Source organism: Heliconius melpomene, chromosome 12 (assembly GCF_056956725.1).
Source record: "Heliconius melpomene rosina isolate 202511_hmr_F chromosome 12, ASM5695672v1, whole genome shotgun sequence".
Classification (NCBI taxonomy): domain Eukaryota; kingdom Metazoa; phylum Arthropoda; class Insecta; order Lepidoptera; family Nymphalidae; genus Heliconius; species Heliconius melpomene.
Genome location: NC_140400.1, coordinates 8,933,144 through 8,945,494, shown reverse-complemented (window position 1 = coordinate 8,945,494; position 12,351 = coordinate 8,933,144). Strand labels below are relative to the sequence as shown.

Here is a 12,351-nt window from a genome sequence, read left to right as displayed (position 1 = left end):
AAAATCAGTTCTGTAAATTTCTTAAACAAAAATAATAATTCCCTACATTTACTGTAATTTATGTTTAAGTTGTTAAAATTTTATAAATACTCTGTGTAATTGGCATAATATAAGTAAACGTAACTTGTCCTCGAAAATATCTAAATGACTGTAAAACCGTGTCAAAATCCATTAAGGGATAAAGATAACATAATTAGAGAAATAGGTACCACCAAGATGGACGCTAACAGCAGCTTTATGCTATTTATTAAACATTTATGATTAAATTAAACATTAAAAAAACTGAAGATTTTTGTATATGCCTGTGGAATAAGTTGTAAATTAAATATATCTTATATTAATATATCTTACATAGACATTTACAATAATAATTATTCACAAACTTATAGCTGTATACTAAATATTATAAATAATCTACCTAGCAGGTTGCAACAACTGAATAATTTTTCAAAAATAAAATAATATAGTTATTCTAAGTTACTAATATTTATATATGAAATTTAAGTATAAATAATTTAGATTTTTTATTTTTTTGCCATCAATGTTGTAGGCAGCCTGGATGTGCTCCAAAGTATAGTACTGGCTTATGTTATGCAAATAAGTTTTCATTGACATTTGTTATCAACAATAATGGTTTCCGCAAGGTTGTATACCCTTTTATGACTGTAATATTTTAAATTTAAATTCATAATTTACGTGAACCAAATACCTATATTTGTTTTATTTTTTAATATGGTTTTCTTTTTAAATTTACGCATCTACATCTCATTATTTATTGAGGTAGATCCCCTTGTCGAGAAACTTTAAAAGTATGGGTTTATAATAATACTATCGACCAGCTCGCGGCTTCCCCTGCTTGAACTACACAATTATGAATTTACTAATATTAATTACGATATAAATAAGCTAGTGAAATTTAACGTCAATCAGGCAGAGGGAACCTAGCATCAAGATGCTCCGTTTCCCGTATTTCCCCTAATTTTCGACACCTCTACAGTTCAATACCCATTTTTTTTAATGGCGGCATTCAACGCCGCGCTTGTTAACTTTATTAGCTAGTCAAAATTATAGACAATATTTTAGAAAGTAACAATATGATATAAAAGTCGATATAATTACACCTTTGTTTATACAAATTTATTAACATTAAAATTATAAATTACAGTACAAATGTGACGTTAATACATATATAACAATTATTTCAGTTCAAAGCTTTAACAATGGCTAATAAAATATTCAGCTGTTGATAATAAAACGGGAGCTAGAAAGATATATATTTCTATTATTTTTAAAATAAAAGTGAAATAAACATTCTTATACCTACACATCGTCGTGGCGTAGGGGCACAAGCGTGTGTATGTTAGCACTAGAGGTTGTGGGTTCGATTAGCAATCAAGGAAATGTTGAGGCAAAGGGCGGCGATGAGTACCGCCACTCATCACGCAATGCTTCTGGAATTCGGTGGAAAATGGGAAACGGAAGTATCTTAATGGGACCAGAGTGACTTAACACTAGGTTCCCAGGTTACCTCTTCATATCCTGCTATTTACGGGATACTCCTTGAAGATATAAATATTGAATAGATTCAATATAGTGTTTTTCTTCACAGCCTTTTTTTGCATTTTGGGGGCCATCAGTTATCTCTTGATATTAAATGGCGCGTGTAGAAACTATGACTAAATGTTATATTATTTTGTAGTTTTAAATGTGAATATATCTTGAAAGAATGTAAAATCATAGTCAAAACAATGTTACAGTTCGACATTATTTAAACTACAAAAATTTGAATATATTGCTTTTGGTCAAATGTTATAAAACCAAAAGCCCGATCGATAAGAGAGTACTGAGAGGTTAACGATTTACTTAAATATTTTATAAAGTATGAAACAAGCTACGCACTTTTATCGTACAATTCAATATAATAAATAATTAATATGTCTGCACATTCAACTCTCACAATATAATAGAAGAGCTAAATTTTATTTATATTGAGAATATTATGTAAATAATTAAAACATTACTTAAAATTACAAGTGATTAATATAATTATTTATTATATTACTATAATATATATAAAATTACGAAAATATGAATACGCAATAAAAGTAGTTATTTCACTTATTATGTAAAGTTGTAGGTAACAAAATATTACAAAACTAACTTACGAAATAATGAGGCATAAATATATCTTACTACACTAGAAGTTACTTGTAATTACTATTAACAGATAAAAGTAATTATTAATGATATGCAATATTTGAAGTCGCGGTTGTCAATTTAATGACTAACTTTTATTTTAATCGATATTTAAATCGATTTTGGATTTCAACATTTTATTAAAATAAATATATTTTATTTATATTTTTTAAATTTTTACAAAAATACCTTATTTTTATTTTATTGTTATTTACTAAAAGTAACTATTTCTTATCTAATGACATAATATACATTTTTTTAAGTATGTCATAATTTTTTAAATACATTCCATGTCGCCACGTGCCCTCGACTTGCGAAACAAAAATTTCAAATAAGCTTATCGATATTAACAATTACTTCGATAACAGTTACGAAATGTCACCCAAGTATGAAACGTTATAGTTTATTTTTCAATATATGAAAATTTATGTCAAGGATTCTGTTTAGTTTTTCTAATTGAATAGTGGTATGGAGTGGTTGACATGATGCAGTTGTTAATTATGCAAGTTTTGGTTAGAATCTTTCATTTAGCCTGAGCAAAGTAATGGCTGAAGACATAGATGGCACGTAACACACGTTAACACGTATTCTTTTATTTCAATCTTATTGTAAGCATTATTTATTTCAGTTTTACACTGTATCCCGCACATAGCTGGGTAGGCAGAGGGAACCTAGTCTTACTTACACAGTTTATTCCATGTAAGACTCTTCTCTAAGAAAATATTAAATATTTCAATTACTCTACAGGGAATCGAACCCACAACCTGTAGCACGTATAGTTTTTGCCCATGCGTCACGACTAGCCTCAAAATGAATGAGGAATAATTATTTAAATTGTTTTCATTTTCCTGCTCTGCCAGGCAAAGTGCGGCGTTAAGTTTCGCAATGAGGTGGAAAAAAAATAGTATAGTATAGTAGTGTATATGATAGGAACACATAAAATTTCATCAATATTTTTATCAACTTTAACGATATCGAAAATTATTTTATTCGTTAGAAGGCCATTTTCTTAGGTAAATGCTAAACAGTATTGTTAACTGTAGCTTATCAATTTATTTATGTCAAGTCCAGATGTATCTTTGTCGGTCATCTATGGCTAGTTTATTGTTTTGAAATAGTTACCTTTATTTTTTAACACTTTTAAAGTGTCATTCCACACTTAGGAACTAACTAACAGAAATATTTATTAAGATAATAAATATTAATATTTATTATTAAAAAATATTTGAACGTAGCGGGATTTAAACCCGCGCCTCTTTGGAAACTAAGCCATAAGCAAACTTATTTTCAGTAATTTATATAAATTGTACTTTTCATGAAATTATGAAATTGGTACGATATATAGGTGGTCGAGTACGACTCGCACTTGACCGATTTTTTATATCATTTGGTAGTGACTCTTAGACTGTCAGCACGATAAATAGATGAGTAATAGGAAAGAATAAAATGCGCAAACATTTTTTGCGCAAATTAAGGCGTTGTTTCACTTTATTTGTCTACTTCAAGTAAGAATTTTAAATCTTCTTCAAATAGTGAATGGATCACTCGTCCATATGTATTCGTTTGTCGTTTGTACGTTTTTCGTGTATTGTTTGACGATCGTAATTTACAAAAGTAAATACAGAACCAAAACTTGCCTATATTTATTTAAATAGATATTATAATCCACGAGGTTTGTCATATTATCTCAATACAGTTAAGTTTAAAATAGTTTTGTATTTGCAATTTGGTGAAGCAGACAAAGAAAACTCTTGCAACTATATTTACTCTTTATTATTATTTCACATTTCATACTTTATCCCTTATATAGAAGGGTAACTTAGTGTTATGACACTCCGTTTCCCACTTTTCGCACCATTTTTTTCTACTAGAATGGGGAAATGTTCTCACTATGTCACATTTTTCACTTTCATTTTTATTTTCCGATTATAGCTAGCATCTCGACGAATAATAAAATATAATAGGAAAATCTACTTTTGATGTCAAGTTTAATAACTGCGATATTGGAAAATTACTATCCGCTTTATTTAATCATTTACCTTACGCCCATAATATGAAAATAATAAAATATTTTATTATACAATTCAATGGTATTTTTATAGCTAAACGTTAGAATTATCAGTAAAAAACACAATGGCGTTTAACTATTTTACTAACATTATGAATTCAAGAACGGAAGACTGCTACACTTATCTACGCTAGTGTACCATGTAATGGCAGGCTTAAGCGATTTCGCAATATAATGAAGGATTGACTAGAGTGTTAAATTATAATACCTCGTGGAATGTTTTCACTCTAAAAGGTACCAGAGTTCAATTTTCTTTTAGCTAAAGTTCAAGAAAATACGATGGTTTGTTTATCTACTTTCCTAGAAAGCGTTTATACTAATTTAAATATTAGTTCAATCTACTTAAAATGTATATTATTTAATACTGTGTAACAGTTTTACTTAAATTATCTTACTGTGACACTTGAAATATAAGTGATAGATTAAATAGATAAATCTGTACTGTCGTTTGAAGTAAAAGAAAAAAGATAATAAACGATCAAACCATCAAAGATAAAAGAATAGATTGCTTAGGAAATTTGAATTAATGTTTGAGAAACGATTTAATAATCAAGTTACTTATTCAGTTTATTTCAAATATTGAAACAATTGGAGAAAGGCGTAAGAGTTCAGTAACTCCATAGCGTGGCTTGTAGTTGTTGGCGCTGTAGTCAATAGCCTTATAAATAATCGCTATTTGACGTCTAGCTATAATTTATTGTATTGTATGTTAAAGGATAATCTGTTAATTATTATTAAAATCAAATTAACATTCAAATCAAATCAGTTGTACGCTGTAACCCACACGTAGTGGGGCAAGACACTCCGTTCTCTACTTTCCGCAGAATTTTTCGAGGCATTGCCTATTCAGTGGCGGAACACAACGCCGGGCTTCTGCCTTGGTGACATAGCGAAGAAACGTAAATATTAATAAATAATAATCAATTCCCTCGAGTGGGGATCGACAACATAAATAACATAAATTAGGTGTATGGGGATGCAAGAAACTTGTCTGAATTATACACAATGCAGGTTATGAGCTCGATTATGGTTTCTGGAGGTGTTCTGTCCCTTCCGATAGATTCCGACAATTGTTGTAAATAGACGTAAAGCTAAAAACAATGTATCATTATACTCTTAAGTGCCTTGAAAAATATGACGAGACGATAAAAAAATAAATAAAATATTTTAATCTTTTATGTATGTATATGTGTAGATTAAACTTTTTCCTTACAGGTTGACAGACATAGAGATAGATAAAATCTTCCGTGTAGGTTTGTTTAGGAAAGTAGAGAAACAGAAAAAGAGAATGGCCAATAGAAACCTACCTATTTAGCCTAGATAGGGTAAAAGAGTCTTTTAAATAATAGGGTTAAAGAGTTCACATAGATGAGGTTACAGACAACAACTTACTAAAAATGCCTAATTCTAATTACATATTTTAAAGTTAAACTATTGCGTGAAAGAGAACATATTTTTACTGAGAATGCCTGATTCACTAAACTGCAAATATTTGTTGGCGTCGATCAGAAATGTAATATTAATTTTTGACCGTGCTGTACATGACGTACAGTACGGTCAAAAATTCGTTGCCGCCCTGAAGTTAGCTGTTGATGCCTGCGCAGATTTGATTTTAAGGTTTTCGCTTGATTTTCATTATTACTTCCCGAGTGAATAATGCGTAAAAGTTCAGACAACTCAGCGTCAGTGGCCACGATTCGTTGACCGTACTGTACCTATACTTTTGTTTATAACGTACTTACTTTCGAAGTTATGCAACGATACGCTCTCCGGTGCGCGCAGTCAATCAAGTGTAAATGTTTACAAGGAACATAATGTCATTTTGCACGTGGCCGTTCTAATTTGTTTGTATACAAATAGAGAACGAAATTATATGTATGTGAATATTTAAACTGTCTGTTTGTGAGTTTCGCTGCTTTGAATAATACATAATTATGCGTGTGTATTTGAGGCTAGAAACGCGAGAGGTTGCGGGTTCGATTACCACTCGAGGAAATTAAATATTTCATATTTTAATTTTTTCGTTCTGATATTGAGGCAAAGTGAGGTGTTGAGTTTCGCCATTCGCAATGCCCCCAGAATTCAGCGGAAAGTGACAAATGGAAGTGTTATAATGGGAACGAATTGTCTTACCACTAGGTGTCCGAGTTCCATCTGCCTACCCTACTAAATACGGATACAGCATGTTCAATAGTGCAATAGTTTTATGAATACTAAAATTTTAGTTTGCATAATAACAGTCGCATCCTGTTTCAATAAATACTTTTGTATATTATCTCACTTTCTTTTATTTATTATGTCTCAGAAATTTTGTAACACGTAATCATCGTCCAAGAAATTTTTATTTACTGTATCTCGCATATTACAGGGTAGGTAGAGAGAACCTACAGTTACGACGCTCCGTTCAGGACTTTCGAAATTTTCGAGACATTGCGTATTTAGTGGCTAAACTCAACTTTTATTCTTATATCATCTCTAATATCATTTTATGCAACTATTATCTGCAAGCTGAAGTGGCAATAGGAAGGCCATATTGTGAGAAGGACCGACAACCGATGGGGAAGAAAGGTCCTCGAATGGCGACCACGTCTTGGCAAAAGGAGTACAGGCCGCCCTCCAACCAGGTGGACCGACAACCTCAAGAAGACAGCGGGAACTCGCTGGATTCAAAGGGCGCAGGACCGGACAGAGTGGCGAGCATTGGGGGAGGCCTGTGTCCAGCAGTGGACTTTAAAAGGCTGATGGATGGATGGATTGTCGTCAAACCAGTTATCAATCACCATTATTCGGGGAATTCTAGTTCTAGTAGGAAATGCATTCCTATGAGATAGATATTACTTATTTTATTATAAAAACATAGATACGATCTCATGTCGCAATCTCATACAACATACATACATAAATGTTTGATTGACATAATCTCAACATCCTTGAGATACTGTTTCGCAGGAAACGTTGCCTTTGAACATATCGTTGCTCAACTTATTTATCTTGACGCGTTTCTTGCATGTTGCCAGGTTGGTAGATTACCTAGAGACCCCTACAAATGCAGCCATTTTTGTTTTCCTGTATCTTTTTTTCAATTTAATTAATATTTTGTTTAAATAAAGCCTTCAAATGTTTAAAATTAAATTTTTATTAGAATTTTTCTATAGGGAGTTTTTCTAGAGACTTTATCTAAGATTTAATTGTAATTGTAATAAATATGTAAAAAATGTATGATATGTAATGTATAAGCTTAAGACATGACAAGAAAAATAAAACCTGTTTAGGCACCATTAGGTTTAGAGCTTTACAGTTATTTTTTATAAAATTTTAAAAATTAAAAAAAGGTTACTAAAAGGATACTGCAGACTTATCAGATTTTAAATTAAAAAAAAATATATGCTACTCACGTTGTCAATGCTATAAACCAAAATCTTTTCATAATGCTTTCGCAAGGATTACAGTGTTATGGCAGCTGTGATAAGAGAAGTACATAATATATATAGAATTGGAGTATCTCTTTGTAGACGGTTTTATTTAAAGAAATTAGATTTTCATTAGAAATATTTATTATTAATTTCTAGGTATAGGAGAAAGTAATAAAAAATTAAGTGGGTAATTAGTGTAAAGTTAATTGATAAACTCTTTAATATTAATGAAGCAATTATGGTTGTATTTTTTTTAATTACCATTGCCATCATAGGCAGATTCTTGTACCTTTTTAAATTTTGGAACGGGTTCTGGTTTGAAAGAAACTAAATAATTGTGTACTACAAGCGGGCGAACCCGCGAGCGGGTCTCTAGTCTAGTCTAGATATATAAATATTTTGTTAATATTTCGATTTCTAATAACTCGACGTGTGGTGTAACGTAACACCACTATAAAACTAGATTTAATCGAATTAATCAGACATTTATTATTACTGATTCGCTTATTTGGTGCTTCATTCTCATTTTTGGTTATTTGCAATTTTTTATTTGCCCAAAAATTTATAGCTCACTCATAATTTTATTATGACGTGAATGAGTTTTTTAATTTACTTTCGAATCAAGACAAACAGTCAAATATCCAAATACATCTAAAACTAAATTTTTCAAAAACATTTTGCAAAAATATTTTTTTTCGCTAAGATGGTTGCTTAACGTAATTTCAGTTTTCTCCATTTCCAGGCATTCGAAAGTTAAGCGTTTCTCATGACCTTTGCATTTGCTAGTCTTATGTGGTCATGACTTTTAACACAAACAACTTTTAATATTTCAGGTTTATTATATGAAATTTATTGTTTATGAAAGCGGCTGCTGCCTTCGCAAATGAACGAGAGGCAGTTGTGTAAATAATTATTAGCGAGTCGTTAACAATGATTGGATGAAGCATGTTGTTATTTAAATTTAATTTAATATAATTTCGTAATTTTATAGTTAGGTATGTATATTTTACACTTTAGACTAAGGGTGGCGATGGATCTTCTTGCAAAAAAAAAAAAAAAATAAAATAGGCGAGCGAGGTAAATTCGAAAAAGTTAATAAAAAGAAGCATATAAAATACGGCGACCATCATATAAACATTTATATAAAATAAAAAAAATGTATTTAATAAACGTAGATCATAGATGTCACCACACTGCACATCCGTTAATACCAGTCTGAGCAGCCAACTTTTTATCCCATCCAGCCTGCTTGAATGGCTACTAGGCTTTCACCTCTAAGTTCCTGTATGTGATTTATTTACTTATGTTATCTATTAGAAAATAAAACCTCTCAACAAAGTTTATCTATATATATAAAAGGACTTGTCCTCACTGACTGAGGTAAGACGCACGTAGAAAATTTGAACAGATGTTTACTTTTGTAATCTGGACATCCACTAAGAAGGGATTTTAAAAAATTTTAGCCCTAAAGGGGTGAGATAGGGGTTAAAAGTTTGTATGGACTTTTTTTTAAATCGGCACCAATTTTTATAAAATTTGAAATTCAGACTCTTAAAAGTATTTAATCGAACACATATTTCATAGTTTTCTAGAATACTTCCCTTAAGGGTGCAAATAAGGGGTTGAAAGTTTGTATAGATTTTTTTTAAATCGGCACCAATTTTTATAAAATTTGAAATTCAGACTCTTAAAAATATTTAAGTGAACACATATTTCATGGTTTTCTAGAGTTCTTCCCCTAAGGGTGCCAATAAGGGGTTGAAAATTTGTATGGAAATTTTATAAAATTGAAATTTAGACTCTTAAAAATATTTCATTGAACATATGTTTCATGGTTTATTACAATTCACCCCTAAATAAGCTAGCGAAGCTGCGCGCGTCCGCCAGTAGTTATTTAACGAGGAATCTTATTTTTCTATTCCAAATGAAATTTCACATTGAAATTATATTTCATTTATTAATTAACACATTTAAGATTAAAACTATTCTATAATCTGTATGTTTTGTCATTTCTGTGTTAATTTATAATAACAACCTACAATCCTAGTTTTATGGCAGTTATGCTATAGGCCATAAAGGAAGGTTCACCTAATATAGTTTCTAGTCACGTATTTATAGCGTTTATAGGGCTATTTTCCGGGTTCTAGGCCTTATTAAACAACAACACGTGAAAATATTTTGTACTGTTGGGTTTTTTTTGGTGATATACACTCTTTATTAGACTTTTATTGTATTTTTACAGTATCAAGGTTAAAGCGCGGCGTTGATTTCCACCACTCAACACGCAATGTTTCCAGAATTCGGCAGAAAGTGGGGAACGGAGTGTGTTAACACTATGGTCCCTCTATCTACCCTGCTGTATGCGGGATACAGCGTGAAGCTGATTTATTTATTTAAATATTTAATTTCCTGAGAATCGAAACCACAACCAGACGCGTTTGAAGTCACAACATAAGAAAATTTTGCACGTAGCTAGTAAAATTTACTTAAGTTGCAACATTTAACATCATTATGGGAAACCAGTAGCTGCCTACTGGTACGTAGAACCTGTTCGTTGTGGTTCATTCAACCCGATAATTTGCACGATGACCTAAAAATTGAGCCTAAATACACAGGTGTCCATCAAATGTTATTTACGAGCTTCATTCTCAACATGTCGGACTTTCTCAATGAAAATCATATTTTTTAAAATAAATTAATCACGCTTCACGCTGTATCTCGCGCACAGCAGGTAGGCAAAGGGAACCTAATTTTAAGACACTCCGGTCCCCACTTTCCGCTGATTTCTGGAGGCGAGTAACCTCGTCGTCTTGCGTGCTGAGTGGTGATAATAGCGAATTGTAATATTTTTTATTTTATTATAAACCCAGTGTTTCTAAATTGGGCTTAAACTATTGAATATATCTTAATTTTCAATTTTGTATGCTTATTGTAAGTTATGCTATTAAAAATTCCTTGCAAAATAACATACAAATCATTTAAATATATAAACTTTAATGAATTGAATTTTAAAATATATCTAGGATCAGTTCTCATACCATAACTCCTATAACATTTTTACTTCATTTATATTTGAAAATGACTTAACTCGGAATTTCCACTCACAAGCAATTATTTTTATAGCACATAAGTGGCTACATAAAATGTAAATATAAGATGTTTCCATATATGTTAATAATTTAATTTATAAAAAAAGTTCAATTTGTATATATTTTTAAAATTTAATTTAACATAATAATTTAATTTAAATTTAATAATTTTTTAATTTGTTTTATTATATTTGTCTCATATCGTCATCCGGAAATGGGTAATGGAATATTTTGACACTCGTTTCCCTATGCCTACCCTGCAGGATCTTGCGGAATCTCTCCTATTTTCCGTGCTATTCCACAATCTTTTACATCAGCTGAACTTATTGATATACCTACATTTTACTCTGTTCTTCTCTTTTTAACTATTTTAATTGTTTACTTAATGTTAGAACTTAACCCCGTTTTTCCCTAACAAATATTCCTCCGCCCCGGGGTAAAAACGAACGATAATAAAACTGAATTACGGTAATTTATAAAAGTGGGGGACCGGAGTGTCTTAACACTAAGTTCCCTCTGCCTACCGTGCTGTGTGCGGGATAAAGCGGGAAGCTGATTAAATTTTTTTTAATTTACAAAAGTTAAGTATGCAAATAAAAGTTTGATCGAAAGAGAAAACCCAGTGTATATTTATTTTAAAAGCTTTTTTATCTAATTCGATGCATTTATAACGCAACTATATATATGAATACATTTAAATATATTAAAGATCTTGCAACCGATAGATAGTTAACGAGTCACGTGTACACCGTCTGGTAAATAATTTCATTTTCCTTATTAATAAATATTGCATAATGAATGCAATAACCGCTGTAATCATTCGTTTTTAGAACTAGAAATATATTTATTTTTGTAATATGTAAGTATCTTATGATATACTAGCGGACGCGCGTAGCTTCGCTTGCTTATTTAGGGGTGAATTCTAATAAACCATGAAACATAATGTTCAATGAAATACTTTTAAGAGTCTAAATTTCAAATTTTATAAAAATCTGTGGCGATTTAAAGATTTTTCCATACAAACTTTCAACCCCTTATTTGCACCCTTAGGGGGAGAATTCTAATAAACCATGAAACACGTGTTCAATTAAATACTTTTAAAAATCTAAATTTCAAATTTTATAAAAATTGGTGGCGATTTAAAAAAAAATCCATACAAACTTTCAACCCCTATTTCACCCCTTTAGGGTTAAAATTTTTCAAAATCCCTACTTAGTGGATGTCCAGATTACGAAAATAAACATCTGTCGAAATTTCACGTTTCTACTATCAGCGGTTACGGCTGTGCGTGCGTCTTACCTCAGTCAGTGAGGACAAGTTCTTTTATATATATACATAAATACAATTGTATAAAAAAACTTAAGTGCATATAAAACTAGTATGGAGCTCAGGCACTGAACTTTAAAGGTTGACAGGCTTACTTCGAAAAGGAATGCTAGTAAAATGAGCCAATGACAGAGTTTTACTTTACAAAATATACTATTTAAAAGTATTTATAGTTGAAGTTAATAACTAGTTTAACGAGGATACAACCTGTTCTTTAAGTAGCATTATTTATTTTTTATTATTTATGCAAATTTGCGGT

At 30.9% G+C, this 12,351-nt stretch overlaps 1 protein-coding gene across 1 annotated transcript in view; it reads left to right on the top strand.

Annotated features, from left to right (window-relative positions):
- Picot (putative inorganic phosphate cotransporter protein picot) overlaps positions 1-12,351 on the top strand; it is a 49,172-nt gene that overhangs the window by 787 nt on the left and 36,034 nt on the right. The window lies entirely within an intron of this gene.